Source organism: Piliocolobus tephrosceles, chromosome 8 (genome assembly GCF_002776525.5).
Source record: "Piliocolobus tephrosceles isolate RC106 chromosome 8, ASM277652v3, whole genome shotgun sequence".
Classification (NCBI taxonomy): Eukaryota; Metazoa; Chordata; class Mammalia; order Primates; family Cercopithecidae; genus Piliocolobus; species Piliocolobus tephrosceles.
Genome location: NC_045441.1, coordinates 104,090,763 through 104,107,714, shown reverse-complemented (window position 1 = coordinate 104,107,714; position 16,952 = coordinate 104,090,763). Strand labels below are relative to the sequence as shown.

The 16,952-nt window shown below is 36.1% G+C and overlaps 1 protein-coding gene across 9 annotated transcripts in view; it reads left to right on the top strand.

Annotated features, from left to right (window-relative positions):
* Nucleotides 1–16,952, top strand: part of IMMP2L (inner mitochondrial membrane peptidase subunit 2) — an 872,087-nt gene that overhangs the window by 75,200 nt on the left and 779,935 nt on the right. The window lies entirely within an intron of this gene.

Genomic DNA, 16,952 nt, shown 5'->3' with positions numbered 1-16,952 from the left:
AAATCAACCATCACATAGGTGTGTCAACTTATCTTAAATACTTTTGGAATCAGTAAGATATAGAGGCATACATAAAGATAGGCCACCGATCAGTCAGTGGCTGCTTTCTATTTCTGGCTGTAAATGGACTAGTTTATTTCAAACTAAGGCCTACACTGTGAATAATGAAAAAAACTGTATTAAAAAAATGTACATGGCCGGGCACGGTGGCTCACGCCTGTAATCCCAGTACTTTGGGAGGCTGAGATGGGCGGATCACGAGGTCAGAAGATCGAGACCATCCTGACTAACACGGTGAAGCCCTGTCTCTACTAAAAATACAAAAATTAGCTGGGCGCGGTGGTGGGCGTCTGTAGCCCCAGCTACACGGGAGGCTGAGGCAGGAGAATGGCGTGAACCCGGGAGGCGGAGCTTACAGTGAGCTGAGATCCGGCTACTGCACTCTAGCCTGGGCCACAGAGCGAGAGTCTGTCTCAAAAAAAAAAAAAAAAAAAAAAAAAAAAAATCTATATCTAAAAACGTTGGAGTACTACCAAGGGTTAAAGATCTAAGAATGAAAGGAAACATACTGAAGTGAGCCATTTATTTGTGTCATTTTTCACGTTGGATTCTGTCAATGTGCAAGCAACACAGGCCAAGCTGAGAAGCCAAGCAGCAATAGCTAAGATGGTGAGAGGGTGAGCAGAAATTTTGTCAGTTTCACAGTGCCTGCAAGCTAAAATTCAGGAAGGAGGAAGAAGGACCCTGGTAAAACACTCTAAGCTTTTCATTGGGATTCCTGTGGGGCTATATCCTAGGAGTTAGGAAGAACTATAAATAGGCCACTACTTACAAAAATCAAAATGTATTCTTTGGTAAACCCAATCTTGATTTTAAGGTGGTCTGCCTTTAACGGTCATTGCTCGAAGCAAGAGACATCAAGCAGAGTTTCTGTAATTTTTTTTTTATGCATAGCACTTGACATTTAATAAAAAATTATACCATGCATATTAGAAGCCAGGACCAAGAAAAACAATATAAAACAAGAAAGGATAGAAACAGTCTCACAGTAATCCAGATATTGGAATGATTAGACATGGATTATTAAATAACTATAATTGGGTAGGTGTGGTGACTCATGTCTGTAATCCTAGCACTTTGGTAGGCCGAAGTGGGAGGATCAGTCCAGCCCAGGAGTTCAAGACCGGCCTGGGTGACATAGCAAGACTTCTCTGGTCTCTACTTAAACAAAAACAAACAAACAAACAAACAAAAGCTGGACATGGTGTTGCATGCCTGTAGAATCAGCTAGCTACAACAGAGGCTGAGATGGGAAGGAGGATAACTTGAGCCTTGGAGATCATGGCTGCAGTGAGCTATGATCTCACCACTGTACTCCATCCTGGGTGACAGAGTAAGACTCTCTTTCCAAAAACAGAAAAAAATTATAATCAATATTTTTTTAAAAAACTGATGAAAAGATGAATAATTTCAGCACAGAAGAATCCATAAAAGTAATTTAAAGAAATTCTAGAAATAAAAACTGTGACTGAAATGAAGAACTCAGTAGATTAGTTTAATAGAAAATTAGACACAGCTGAGGAAAGAATTAGTGAACTGGATGATGGGTCAATTAGAAAATATATAGAATGGGGTATGGAGGGAATAAAAGAATGGCATATACAATCAATAGTGTAAATAGTGTAATAGTAAAAAAGGCTGACCACCATCTAATTGGAGTCCCAGGAAAATAGAAGAGTAGGAATTGAGGAAGAAGCATTATCTTAATAGATTCAGGCCAAGAGTTTTCCAAAATCAATGAAAGACATCAATCTACAGAATGAAAAAGCACTAGTGGAATAAATACAATGAAAGCATATTTAGGGTATGTGGCAGTCAAACCACTGAAAACCAAAGAATATAAAAGTCTTTTTTTTTTTTTTGAGACAGAATTTTGCTCTTATTGCCCAGGCTGGAGTGCAATGGTGTGATCTTGGCTCACTGCAACCTCCACCTCCTGGGTTCAAACGATTCTCCTGCCTCAGTCTCCCGAGTAGCTGGGATTACAGGCATGCACCACCACACTTGGCTAATTTTGTATTTTTAGTAGAGACGGGGTTTCTCCATGTTGGTCAGGCTGGTCTTGAACTCCTGACCTCAGGTGACCTGCCTGCTTTGGCCTCCCAAAGTACTGAGATTACAGGCATGAGCCACTGAGTCTGGCCGATAAAAGTCTTAAAAGGAAAAAAGACATATTACCTTCAAAGAAGCAAAAATATAGCCTACTTTTCAACTGATGGAAGATAGGAGATAACTGAATGACATCTTTAAAGTCGTAAATGAAAAAAAGTCAATCTAGAATGTTGTACCTGTTGGAAATATTCTTAAAAAATGAAAGAGAAATGCATTCTTTTTCAGATAAACAAGCCCCTAGCACATGCTCAATTGTTCTTTTGGATTTCCTGTACAAAACAAATTCAAAGGGTTAAGAATTTCTAGTTGGTAGCTTCAGAGCATTAAGCCCCAATTGTGGTGTCCCTTCTTAGCCCAGGATTATGTGTGACTGCACTCGTCACGTTGCCATGAAGCCAGCCCTGGTGGTTGGTAGAGGGGTGGGCACTGGACCTAAGCAGGGCCAATCAGAGCCATTCCTGGAAATGGATATATAAATATTAGGAATGAAAAGTTCTTTGTTTTGTTAGAATTTAAACAATATGATCTGTAGAAAATCAGTCATATTTCCTTAAGGATACATCAGTAAAATATGAGGCAAGTGTAATAATTAAAACTTTGGTTTCCATGCTCTAATTCCCTGGATAGTGAAAATAATAAGATGATATATCCATAAATAAGTTACTTTACATTGCCAAAGGGACAGATGTAAATAAGGCTGCTAATCAGTTTACCTTAAAATAAAGGTTATCCTGGATTATCCATGTAGGCCCAGTGTAATCACATGAGCCCTTAAAAACAGAGGTAGAAGTAGTAGTTAGGGAGATGCAGCATACGAAGTCAGAGATCCAAAGGACAAGAAGGATGCAACACATTGTTACAGCCTTTGAAGACTCAGGGACCATGGGCAGAGGAAAGCAGGCTGCCTCTAGAAGCTAAGAATGACCTTCACTCAAAGATCAGCAAGGAAACAAGTACTTCAGTCTCACAACTACACAGAATTTTGCCAACAGCTTAATGAGCCTGGAAATAGATAATCCTGGGATTTCTAGATAAGGGCGTAGACCCGCTGACACCTTGATTTTGGCCTTGAAAGATCTTAAGAAGAGGACCTAGCCAAACTTACTAGACTTCTGTCTTAGAGAGCTGTTAGATAATAAACAGATGTTATTTTAAACACCCAAATTTGCTGTAATTTGTTACAGTGGCAATAGAAAATCATGTTAAGCAATAAAAAATACAGTTCTAAAACCACCTTTACTATGTACAAGGAAATGTACTTTTACAAAAGATTATTAAGTGTTTGAAAACACCGATTTTATTTACAGAATTGACTAATTTAAAAAGTATTATTTTCTTTTCTGTGAAACAAATCTGAAAGCCTCTATTTGCCAGTTCTTCAGTACAAGACTATGGGACTAGGCTTTGGGAGATCTTGTTTCTGCTTTGAGTTGCATCATTTTTAACTGGCTGAGTGAACCTGGACAGGTTATTTTAACTGTTCTTGGATCAATTCCATCATCTGCAGAATGAGAGGTACAGACTACTTGATCTTTAAGGTCTCTTTCATCTAAAAAATGCATGAAAATAGCTTTAGGGATCAAATGGAATTGTTAGGAAGCTCAACATAAGAATTAATCCCTCAGGATATCAGAAAACTATGTTGCATAGTTTTAAAGTTGGAGTCAAAACTGACTTGAAATTTTTTAAAGAAGAGCTATATTGACACATTAAGTAGAAGTTCTGGAACAGATGGGAGACTTGGAACACCAGGTCTTTATTGGTGAAAGACATCAAATGAATATATACTTATCAAGATTATATCTGTAGTTGCAATTATTGAAAATGGCAAACATAAACGTTGTCAGGTAGACGTTTTAACAGAAGGATGAGATCAAAATCCTTTCCTATTTATTTAAAATTACTCAAAATAAGATAGTGGTAGAAATCTTTGTTTTCTCATTTCTTGTAATTTATTCTGGGAGTAGAGTTTTTAATATTCTAATGGTTAATTTTGTTCTGGTTATCTCCATCTCTCTTGTCAACTTAAGATGTATTTCCCACCGGTAAACACAGTGTCCACTGGTTCTTGCTAAATAAAGATATCATAGTCTATATTCTGCTTCATAGTTTAGGTCTTGGAAAAGTGGAAGAAATCTCTCAACTAAACTTAAACATAACCTTATTTGATCCAAGGTCAGTAGATACCTTTAATTTTTCTTTTTCTTTTAGAAAAGAAAAGGAACTGTTTTGGTGAGTAGAGGTGGCAAGGCTGGGAAATATGTCTGTAGCTGATAAGAAAGGGAAAGGACTTAAAATGACATCCACCAAATTTTATCAGTGCCTTGGACCTCAGGAAAGTATTTCTTTCCAAGAAGAGAGCAAGAATGCCTTTTTAAAAAATTGTTTATTTTCATTAATGAGAAACCTCAACGACCCATGAAAGCTTATTCCTTTGCATTATCTAGTGACAGATTTACTCATACTCAGAGGTTACATTAATATTTACTGATGGCACAAGTATAGGTTTCACTTTATTAAAAATTGTATGGATGTTGGAACTGCTGTTGAAGAAGCTGACTTGGTTTGATTTGGCTATGGATATGATAATTATAATATGGCTTTCTGTACTTTTAGAAGCCATAAGTTACATTGCAAGGATTTGTGTATTTGGGTTGCTAGAAAGTTACCATATAGTATTATGACAGTACAGTAGAAAACATTTCAGTGTGAAGAATAGTATGTCTCACATAAATTTCACCATAGAATTAAGTAAGAATCATTAAAATATTCCAGGTTTATTAAAAATTCATTATTCTACTAGAGGATCTTTAAAGAGCAATAAGAACTTGAGGAAATAATAGGAAAGCTTTGGTAACAACGACACTGTGCTAATTGAGTTTAAAGAAGATAAAGAATGTATTAACAGAATGGATCCAAATTTGGCAAAAAGATTTGTAATAAATCAAGGGGGGAAATCAGTTAATAAAGAAAGAGGCCAATTATCAGTGAGGGGATGGGAGTGTGTTTCCTGATTCTAAATGAAAGGTTAAACTACTTGGGTGAATTTCAGTTTAACAAAAAGGAAGAAAAACAATATGGATAATTAGGCAGTAATAAGATCATACTGGAAAAGAAAAAAAAAAAAAAAGAAAACTGCCTTAGGTGCTAGGGGAATATTGGCTAATGAACTTAACCTCCTGCAGTTATCTTTGAATATTCGTTTTTGCTTTAGAAATGGGAGAAGTGATGTTTTTAGTTATTTTCAAGGAGGTATGATTGTTTAGCACACTTGATCATATTGTGGACTTAAAGAAAAATCATTTCAACTTTTATTTTAGATTCTGGGGGCACATGTGCAGTTTGTTACTTGGGTATATTGTGTGATGCTGAGGTTTGGGGTATGATTGATCCTGTCATCCAGGTAGTGAATATAATAGCCAATAGTTAGTTTATCAGCCCTTTTTCCCCCTTTTCCCTCCCCCCTCTAGTAGTCCCCAGTGTCTATTATTGCCATCTTTATGTCCATCAGTGACCAATGTTTAGCTCCCACTTATAAGTGAGTACTTGCGGTATTTGGTTTTCTGTTCCTGCGTTGATTTGTTCTTAGGATAACGGCCTCCATCTGCGTTCATGTTGTGGCAAAGGACATGGTTTCATTCTTTCTTATGTCTGCGTAGTACTCCATGGTGTATTTGTACCACATTTTCTTTATTCAGTCCACTGTTGATGGGCACCTAGGTTGATTCCATGCCTTGGCCATTGTGCATAGTGCTGTGATGAACGTATGAGTGCGTGCATCTTTTTGGTAGAATGATTTATTTTCCTTTGGATATATGCCCAGTAATGGGATTGCTGGGTCAAATGGTAGTTCTGTCTTAAGTTCTTTAAGAAATCTCCAAACTTCTTTCCACAGTGGCTGAACAAATGCTATTAAATGCTGCTTATTGCAAATATTCTCTAGAATATTGATATTGAGTCTACCACAGATGCTTAAGCAATGTAATGACTATCAGCTGTCAGTTATTCTTAACATGAAGTAGGTTGACAGAAACACCAGCAATGTGATTCAGTCTGCCAGTATTGAAGGAGCAGTGATTCTCTGTAGCTCCATGCTGGATTATGCCTTGCTAAGAATAGTCAACAGTGGGACACTTAGCATCTGCTATATAGTGAGCTGAAAGGGGACATATACAACCAAGGAAAACTTGAAAACTTTTAAGGATGTGGTAAAGCTCAGGTTTTAATGACATGTGGCTCTATACTTTTGTATTTTTTTGTATTTTGTATTTTGGGGAAGGCTGCCACATAGGAGTCCAGATGGAATAACTTTGAAATAGATGAATACACTAACTCCAGTTATGTGAAGAGGGGCCACAAACAGCCGGGCAAAGAAAAGAAGACATGCAGATCACCACGGAAAACTCCTCTATGGAAAGCATAGTCACCCTGTGCACAGCTAACTCTATTAGCTAGATTTTCACCATCCTTTTTATTTATGTGATAACATTGAAATAATAGCAAATATTCAAGAAGTGGAACTGATATTCTTTGTTTTTATTACTTTTAATAATGTCATTTTGGAATGACAATAATAGTTTTATTTGTAACAGTACATATAGGGTATATGTACAAAATAAAATAAGTATGTTACTTAATCAAATAATCTTTATTCATTTTTATCAGCACTATTTGCATTTTTTTTCTTTTTATTTTCGTTTTTTTTCTTTTTAGTAGAAGAGACTTGGTTTCGCCATTTTGGCCAGGCTGATCTCGAAATCCTGGCCTCAAGTGATCCACCCACCTCAGCCTCCCAGAGTGCTGGGATTATAGACATGAGCCACTGCATTCAGCATAGCACTATTTTTGGAACAGTATTTCTACAAAGGAAATAACTACCATGACTACAACAGTTATTAGCTTATTAAGATGTCTTATAAAAATTAAGTTTTAAAGTTTCAAGTGATGTTTATTTTTCAATTTCACGAGGAAAACATGATAAAACTAATTTTTAAAATAATTGTGTCTTAATGAAAAGCGTAAATACATTTATAATTGTTGGAGTATTGAAGAAATTACAGCTAAAGATTTTTGTTGGTTATAATTATTGGTGATTCTGGAACTGTGGTTGACCTACAACATAATGGTTGAGTGTCTGAAGATTTCACTGGGCAAAGCAGGATTTTAAATCTTGCCAGAATTTGAAATACAGTATATCATCATATACTTTAGCTATATTTTGAATATAACTCTTAATTTTGTATGAATATTACATTATTGAGCAACATGAGGCCTTAATAAGTTACCACTATTAAATGGCAGATAGTAATATAATGGTTGAGAGTAATTTCTCTGAACTTTTCTAGATATGTTTTCTTAGAACTTTTTTTAAAGAGATGTGTACTTGAGAGGAGGATATTCTCTTTAAAATTCATGTGGAATTGATTGAAGTAAATTCAGTGTGTGTGTGTGTGTGTGTATGTATATATATATGCCCAAAGTAAAACAAAACAAAACTGAATCATGAGTTGACATACCTTACAATATTTGTTAAATTACAAGTTGACTGGTGAACAAAGGATACTCTTGGGGAGATTATGATTTTAAGCTTTTTTTTTTTTTTTTTTTTTTTAACAAGTCATTTTATTGAATGTGGTGTAGAATAAGATTGTATATAACAGTTAAATTTTCACTGACATTTCAAGTGGTGGAATAATAGAGGAAATATACCCAGGGACTAGGTTCTAGTCTAGGTTTTGTTTCTAGTAACTAGGTGACCTGAGTAAGCCACTAAATTAGTTAGGACCTTATTTTCTTAAACTATAAAGTCATGAAGTTGTCTTGGGTGACCTCTTCATTAACTTTCACACTAATGTGATATATATAGGCTGGCTCTGATGGAGCCTTTCTGAGTCCTGTTCTTCTAATTTAGTATCTGTTCTAGAGGATAACATTTTGAATGTTCAGGGATGTTCAAAAGAAATATAATGTGAGCCATATATGTAATTTTAAATTGTCTAGTAACACTTTGAAACAAGTGAAAAAAGAAACAAGTGTAATTTTAATTTTAGTAATTTCTAACCAAATATATCTAAAATGTTATTTCCACATGTAATTAATATTAAAATATTAATGAGATATTATACTTTTTTTTTTTTTTTTTTTTTTTTTTGAGACAGAGTCTTGCTCTGTCACCCAGGCTGGAGTGCCGTGGCCGGATCTCGGCTCACTGCAAGCTCCGCCTCCCGGGTTTACGCCATTCTCCTGCCTCAGCCTCCGGAATAGCTGGGACTACAGGCGCTGGCCACCTCGCCCGGCTAGTTTTTTTGTATTTTTTAGTAGAGACGGGGTTTCACCGTGTTAGCCAGGATGGTCTCGATCTCCTGACCTCGTGATCCGCCCGCCTCGGCCTCCCAAAGTGCTGGGATTACAGGCTTGAGCCACCGCGCCCGGCCTTATATCTTTTTTGAAATAAGGTCTTAAAAATCTGGTGTTGGTTTCATTTGGCACATCTCAATTTGGATTAGTTGCATTCAAGTGTTCAGTAACCACATGTGGCTTTTGGCTACTGTATTGGACCTTTTTTGCTGCTAACGTTATGGCATCTTTTTATCTATATCCATGAATCAAATTTAGAGACTTTAGAGTCAGCTTTAATTACCTTTCGTTTTCTCCTCTCTACTCTATACAATAATGACAGAGACTTGCATTCCCTAGAATCTGTCAAGATTTACAGGTAAATCAGTACATTTTGCTCTTATTTCCAAGCATCTGGAAAGAATAGTGATGTTTATTTTCAAACATCTGGAAAGAGATATTTCTGGGAAGAAACATCTGTGAATCCTCTCCAATTCCTTAAGTCACTTACTCCATTAGTTTAGTAAAATCAGACTTCTATCTCTAATATTCTACAAAAACTCTTTGGAAAAATTCTCAAATCTTCTAACTGCTAAATCTGATGGCCACGATACAAATGTTTCTTCGTCTCTTAGCAGAAATGCACACTGTGAATACTTCCTCCTTGAAGCTTTCTTGCCCTTTGTTGTATATTACATCCTTTTTTTCTTGGTTCTGTTTTAGCTTTGTCTGCTTTTGTGGTTCCTTTTTTGGCCCTCTTCTGTTTTCCCTTTGTCCAATGCTCTTGACTTCTTGCCTTACCTGATTTCTTTTTGAAGCATCATACCTGTAATTTTAGCTCTCTATTGGATGTGTGTGTATGATGATATTCCTTAGACTTCTCAAACCCAACCTAGCCCATACCAAACTTGTTTTCTTCTTTTGATTACTATTTTGATTCTTGGCATCATATTTAGTTACAAGTCAAAGTTAGAGACTTCACTTCCATCTTTAACTTCTAGGATTTTCTGATCATCTGTATCCAGTTAGACACTGAGTCTTTTTGGGTCTACCTGAAAAATATCTATTGAATATTTTTCTTTTCTCCATTTGCAAAGTCCAGGTGCCACATAGATCTCTCCTTCGTTGACTGTGATATGTTTTCTCTAGTACATTTTCCACATTGCTAGCAGATTTATTTCCAACATAATTTGGATAATATCACTTTCCTGCTTAGAACTTCTGCTGATTCCATTTTCTTCTTACATTGCATATGAGTCCTAGACTGCTGTTCTATCTTTAACTCTAGACATTCTCTTTTATAGTTCTCTCTCCTCTAAAAGTCAAGACTTAAAAATATTTCAAATGATGAGATTTTAGGCTTCTTGATGGCTACTGAGAGAAACTAGCCATCAAATATGGATAGTATGGCCCCGAGAGCACCACTATACTCATAATAAATGGGCCAGTATGATGTATTTATGTGATACCCATAATTAGGTTAATAAGCATGTTTCTTTTTCTTTTCTTTTTTTTTTGGTAAGTAAATCCCCATATGGATATTTTGGTTCCTGGGAGCAAGAGTTAATAACATCCAGGTAACAATGAATGATGTATGTTTTATTTACACACATGCTTTCTATACTTGGAAACTAATATAGAGGATTATCTTGGTTAAGCTGTACAGCTCAGCTGACTTTTATAGGAAAACAATAGATCCCCTGAGATAATACTAATGTAAGTAAAAAGTAACTTTGGCCATTAGTATATCTAGTTGGGATGAGAAAGAATGACTTTAATTGTTACCTATTTACTAATATTTTTACAATTGGTTGTTTCCTGACCTCTTTATTCTCCTAGCATATTTAATTGAGATGAGATGAGATGTTAGTTCTCTAAAGTGCAACTTATTTTTTTCTTAGCCAAATCCTGTTATTATTAACCTCATTTGCCTTAGCTGACAACAGGCTTCCCTTAGGCAGTGTAAGCATTGATGCTCTGAGGAAGAGGATAAATATTAATTGGAGTGTACTACTTCTTCGAGACGTTTAAGAAGTCCTAAATAGTCTGAGAAAGTGATTTTTGCTTCTGCTTCAGGAGTGTTTGTTTAAATATTTAATTGCTTAATTTGAAAGAATACTGGAGGTCATAAACAGTAATGAATATATTGTCAACTGGAATATTTTTGCACATACTCAGAATGTTTTGCCCCTTTCTCAAAACTATAGCAAGGTAATAAACAATGATCATATTTAAAAGAGTAATTAACCTTACCATCTCTGTAATCCCGAGGAAGTCTAGACATGAACTCAGGAGTTGGCATATTGTTTTCAATGTACATACCAGCCATCTTTGAACATTTATTCTGTAAAATGACTTGTATTATGTTTGAGTATGAGCAGTGTGACTCACATAAGTAGGAGAAAAGAAGCCAAAAACTGCAACAAAATATTCCCTTTGAAATGAATACCATCTTTTACAGAACTGAATATATTTCTGGACCGTATATAGAATTGGAAATTTTAGAACTAAAAGTTTTTAAGAGCTTACTATGTGTCAGGAATTGTTCTAAATACTTTACATATATTACCTCATTTAATCTTTCCAATAGCACTGTGAGGTAAGAACTATTATTTTATAGTGAGGAAACTGAGGCACATAGAGATTGGGTGACTTGCCCAAGGTCACCCAGTAGGTGCTGGGGTGAGTATTTACACCAGGGCCTTCTCACCTCAGGGGCTGTGCTTTTGACCACTTGGGTCTTCTGCTAATCAGTGATTTCATCTGCTCTTTGGTCAATCTGGTTTTTTACTTATGAACTTTCCTGCTACTACTGTTAGCTCATACTTAGTACAGTTGTCCCTTCATATCCATGGGGAATTTGTTCCAGGGCCTCTCAATTGTACCAAAATTCAAGAATGCTCAAGTCCCTGGTGTGAATGGTGTAGTATTTGCATATAACCTATGGACATCATTTTGTATACTTTTCTCTAGATTACTTAGGACACCTAATACAATGTAAATGCTATGTAAATAGTTGTTATACTGTATTGTTTAGGGAATAATAATAGGAAAAAAATGTCTGTACATGTTTAGTACAGTTTCTTCCCAAATATGTGTGATCTGCTTTTGGTTGAATCCATGGATGTGGAACCCACAGATATGGATGGCCTACTGTACTCTCATTTCTAAGTTGAACCTTTCTTGAGATCTAGATATTTCTGATGTATTGATAGATGTGCTTATATAAATACACAGATATAGTACATAACTGCATCTCAGGGCCATTTTATACAGTAACAGTAATCACTTTTTGTTCATCATAGTTATCGTAACTGAGGTATATTTCTGCTAAGCCGAGTAAGGGAATTTTTTAAATAAGTTTTTTTTGGTGTGTTTATTTTTACTTTAAAAAGATGGTTTATAATTTGCAAAGATCAATAAGGATTTCTTTTCCCATGTTCTCTCCCCCCAACTCCTTACTGTTTCTTAAAAAGCGACTAAATTTGATAATTTTTAATTTTTTTGTTTTGAGTGATGCCTGGTCTCAAACACTACTACCCCTCCGCATCCCCCAACAATTAAACAAAACTAAGTACACGTATTTTGGGAGGAAAAGCACTATTAAGGACCATTTCTTTGGCTGAAGTAGGGGTTTGAAAACTGTCTTTTAAAAGCCGGAATAGACCCCGGGAAGTGAGCGGGAGTGTAGTGTTTCACATATAGCCGAAATAGCCCAGGTAGGGGATTGATGAATATCAGAGTCTTGACTGAGAGCAGTCATCAAAAATGTGTTATAAGCAAATAAAACACCTGAGGACTTAGGATGTACCACCAAATAGGGGTCAAAGAGCCCATTATGGCAGAAATGGCAGGTGTTAATGACCTTTTGGACAATGGGTAGTTTACCTAGTAAAATTTAAAGAGTTGGCTGTGTTATCTGGACACGGTGGCTCAAGCCTGTAATCCCAGCACTTTGGGAGGCTGAGGCGGGCAGATCACGAGGTCAGGAGATCGAGACCATCCTAGATAACATGGTGAAACACCGTCTCTACTAAAAATACAAAAACAAAATTAACCGAGCGTGGTGGTGGGTGCCTGTAGTCCCAGCTACTCGGGAGGCTGAGGCGAGAGAATGGCGTGAACCCGGGAGGTGGAGCTTGCAGTGAGCCCAGATCTTGCCACTGCACTCCAGCCTGGGCAACAGAGCGAGGCTCCGTCTCAAAAAAAAAAAAAAAAAAAGAGTTGACTGTGTTTGTGTGTATTCCCAGCATACATTTGACTGGTTGGGTAGGGTCCGTGTAAAAATGATTGAGGTTAGATTGACTTAATATGTAGGTCAAGGGAAAAACATCAGAGAAAAATTAATAATAATAGCAGCCAATGCTCATAGAACACTTACTACAAGCCAGGTATTGTTCTAAGCACTTTATATAGATTAATTGATTTAATTGTTAAAAAATTAATGTAAGTAATGTGGCATGTATTTCACATAGCAGTCCTGTGACTTGTAAACTTTACTTATTTTTTTATTTATGAGACATGGTTTTGCTGTGTTGCCCAGGCAGAGTGCAGTGGCATGGTCACAGTTCATTGTAACCTTCAATTCCTGGCCTCAAGTAATCCTCCTGCCTTCGCTTCCCAAGTAGCTGTGACTGCTTACACCTGTAATCCTGGCCTCGTACATTATTACCTTTATGCCCATTTTATTAGTGTACAGAGAGGTAAATTAACTGGATGTATATAGTCTAGTATGTGGTAGAGGCTAAATTCAAAGTGAAGCAGTCTGCCTTCACAATCTGTGCTCCTGACCTCTGCCATATTCTTCTAGATTAAGATATAAGTATGAAGGAGGAAAGGAGCAAAAGAGTAGCAAATGTATATATGATAGAAGTGATGTCTTTACTACCAATTTTATTTCAAATCTCAATTTGTGGCAGCCATGCTGAGGCTAAACTACTTTTTAGAATTTGGATAAACAAATTATGTAAATACTCTAAAGAATTGGCTTATCCCTGTGTACTAGATAGGGCCTGGGTGAGAAACAGGTGGTACATTCAATGGGGACAATGAAGAGAGTTTAATGAATGGACTTCATTATAGAAGGATGGGTGGTAGTGCAGAATGCAGTCATTGAATGATAGTGAAGTGCCCAGGGACTAGCAACAGTGGGATGTCATCATAGCCTGATGCCAGAAGGAAAAAGAGGCAGGGATGGAATTACCCATTCTGGTGAGAGCTAGAATTATGGGAGTGGGGCTAGTGGATAGGGAATAGGACTGTGGACAGCCGAATGTAGTTGCTACCAAAAGAGTGGCCTGGTGGGGGTATGGAGTGGCAATAAATACCCTCCCTTCTCTCTTCTGTTGTCTCATGATCTCGAACAGTTGCCTCCCATTTGCCAACCCCAACTTGAAGCTAGAAATTAAAGAAGCTTCAAGTGCAGTTCACAGAGGTTAGCCTCTGGGATGTGGAGCAGAAAGGAGCTGGGAATGGATTTAGAGGGCAACAGAGATTAACCAGCGTGCCACATGTTATGGGTTGAGGTGGAGCCCCCCAAAAACGTTGAAGATCCACGTCTTTACAGAAGTAATCAGGTTAAAATGAGGTGTCATTTGTTTGGGTCCTAATCCAGTATGACTGGTATCCTTATAAATGGGAATTTGGGACAGACACACACACACGCACACACACACACACGGAAGATGATGTGAAGACACACAGGCAGAAGATGGCCATGTGCACATCAAGGAACACCTGAGGCTGCCAGAAACTAGGAGAAAGGCATGGAACAGATCCTTACTGCCTTCAGAGGGACATAGCCTTCCTGCCACCTTAATTTCAGATTTCTGGCCTCCAGAACTGTGAGAATACATTTATGTTGTTCTAAGCCACCCCGTGTTTGGTATTATGTTATGGCAGCCCTGTGGGATAACATACCATATGTCATGAAACAGTTCCTTATTGATCGGATTTGTTTCCAGTTTCTTTTTGAGTGTATATACAGCCATAGAGCCATGAAGACCTTAGAAATCAACTGATGTAAAATACTGATTTTGGAGATTCAGACCTTGCCATTGGTCACACAACTTTAATGGCGGGGGCAGATCTAGGACCCTATAGACAAGCTGTGTTAGAATTCTTAGAGGTGGACATGCTAGGGTTTTAGTTAGGGCCATAAGCACATTTTATCATTGAACTTCTAGTTAAGAAAAGATGTATCACACAAAGAAATGATAAATGTTTGAGATGATGGATTATCCCAGTTACCTTGATTTGATGATTACACATTGTATGCTTATATTAAAATATCAACTGTATCTCATAAATAAATATGACTATTATGTATTCATAAATAATTTAAAAAACTTTTTAAAAAGGAAAACCATTATTTATAGATTTTACAAGTTTTAATATCCTAATCATTAATTTCTAGATGTAATTAACTGTGTTTCATTGGTTCATTAATTTCTTATCTCTACTTTGAGCCAAAATTTTCTTGTTAATATGAGGCAGTTTTGGAAAACGTTTGGCCACAAAGCTCTCTTTTGAAAATTTAGAAGAAAAATAATGTTATTCAGGTGATGATCATGTTGTCTATTACTTTGTTTAATGATTATAAATTCACTAAGATGTATCCAGTTGGGAGACTATTTATGTAAGCAAGCTGGAAATTGACATGTGTACATAATAAGTTGCTCAAACAATTTTTATACTTTGAGTCTTACTTTGGCTGATTATTTAAAAATTATACATTTAGAATAATTATTATTAAAATAAAAATATATGGATAACTATAAAGATGTTTGTAGAAATCACTTATCAACTCCCCAAGACGATACTGTCTTTTAGTACATACACATCCAGGTTTTTAAAATCTCTGTGTTTGTGCACGTGTGTGTGTATGATCTATATAAAATGAAATTGTGTCATACAAACAATTTTGTAGCCTACTTTTAAAAACTCAACATTATAGTGGCAAATTATTTTTTTCCACGACAGTAAATACATTTTGAAGGAATGCTGTGACCATGCAAGTGATACAGAAACAGCTGTTTCCAGTTTTTACTAAACATTATGTTAAATGTATTTTTGCCTTGTAAACAATATGAAAAACATCCCTGTAGGTAAATCATTGTACTGTTATCCAATTCTTATTCTACATGGAATCAAGTTTGCATGATGAACAAAGAGAGCATCTTAAGAGCAATTTCCAGTCTCCAGAATAAAGTGAAAACTCGGGAACATATCTCAATAGGAAAAATTTACAGTAGGTTGCAGAGACGTGCCAAAGTCAATGTACAAAGACTTCAGAGAAAAGAGGAGTTAAAAAAGCCTTCACTATAAACCTTAAGCTAAATATTGGGAATAAAAATGATTACAACCCTTTAGGGAAGCAATTTGGCAATGTGTAGCAAGAGCTATAAAAAAACTTTCATCTTTGCTAGAATGTGTGTTCCTGTGCGTGTGCATGTATGTGTGTGTGTATTTCAGGATGATTTTTTTTTTCGCTTTTTATTTTTTGTTTGAATGTTTTATTTTGAAAAAATCTAAACGTGCTTCACTTGGAACTCCCATCTGCTTCCCCAAACTGTGTTTTTTTGTACCAAATCCCAGCTATCATACTGGCTTTTAATTTTGATTGTTGTTTTTGATATATAGTACTTCAGTTGTGAGGAATGTATTTTAGGAAAAGAATTTGAAATATTGGAAAGACTCATGTTTCATAGGTTCCTAATGGAATTATGTGTAATGGTACAAAAATTGAAAGCAGCTATCCAACACTAAGACAAAATATACATTGTGGAATGTACACTTGATGGAATACCATACCTAAAGTGAAGCCTGTAAAGAGTTTATGGTACCATGGGAAAAAACTTATGCTGTTAAATAAATAAATGAGTAAGATGGTTAAGCAAGTATATAGGATCAAGTAAGCAAAAACGTGGCTTGGAAAAATATGAGAAGGAACTATACTAAAATGCTGAATAGTGATTTACTTGTGTCATAGTCTTACGGTTTTGTGGGTGTATTTTTTCCTTTTGCCTGCTGTTCAATATAGTCTACATTTTTATATTGACCATTAATTAGTGTTATAATAGGAAAAATGCAATAATCTTGAATTGTGATAAAAACATAGAACATCATGTTGGGCTTTAGGTAATCATGCAACCTGACTGTAATCATTTTTTTTTGGCAATTGTGGGAACAAATTATAGGGACAAATAATATCTGATAGGATTTTCCTTGTGGAAAAATTTGCAAATAACTGCTCTCATTCCTCTCATCTCCTAGTTAACTTTTCTTCTTTGACCACTTGAAAAAAAAGACAAGGAAAGCATTTATTAAAAAAACTCCCACAAATATTTTTGCTTATGAAGTGTGAGCAAAACAATAATAAAATAGCGTGACTATTTTATTCTTTCTTTCTAACTTTCTGAAAGATTAATTTGTTGGCATTAGCT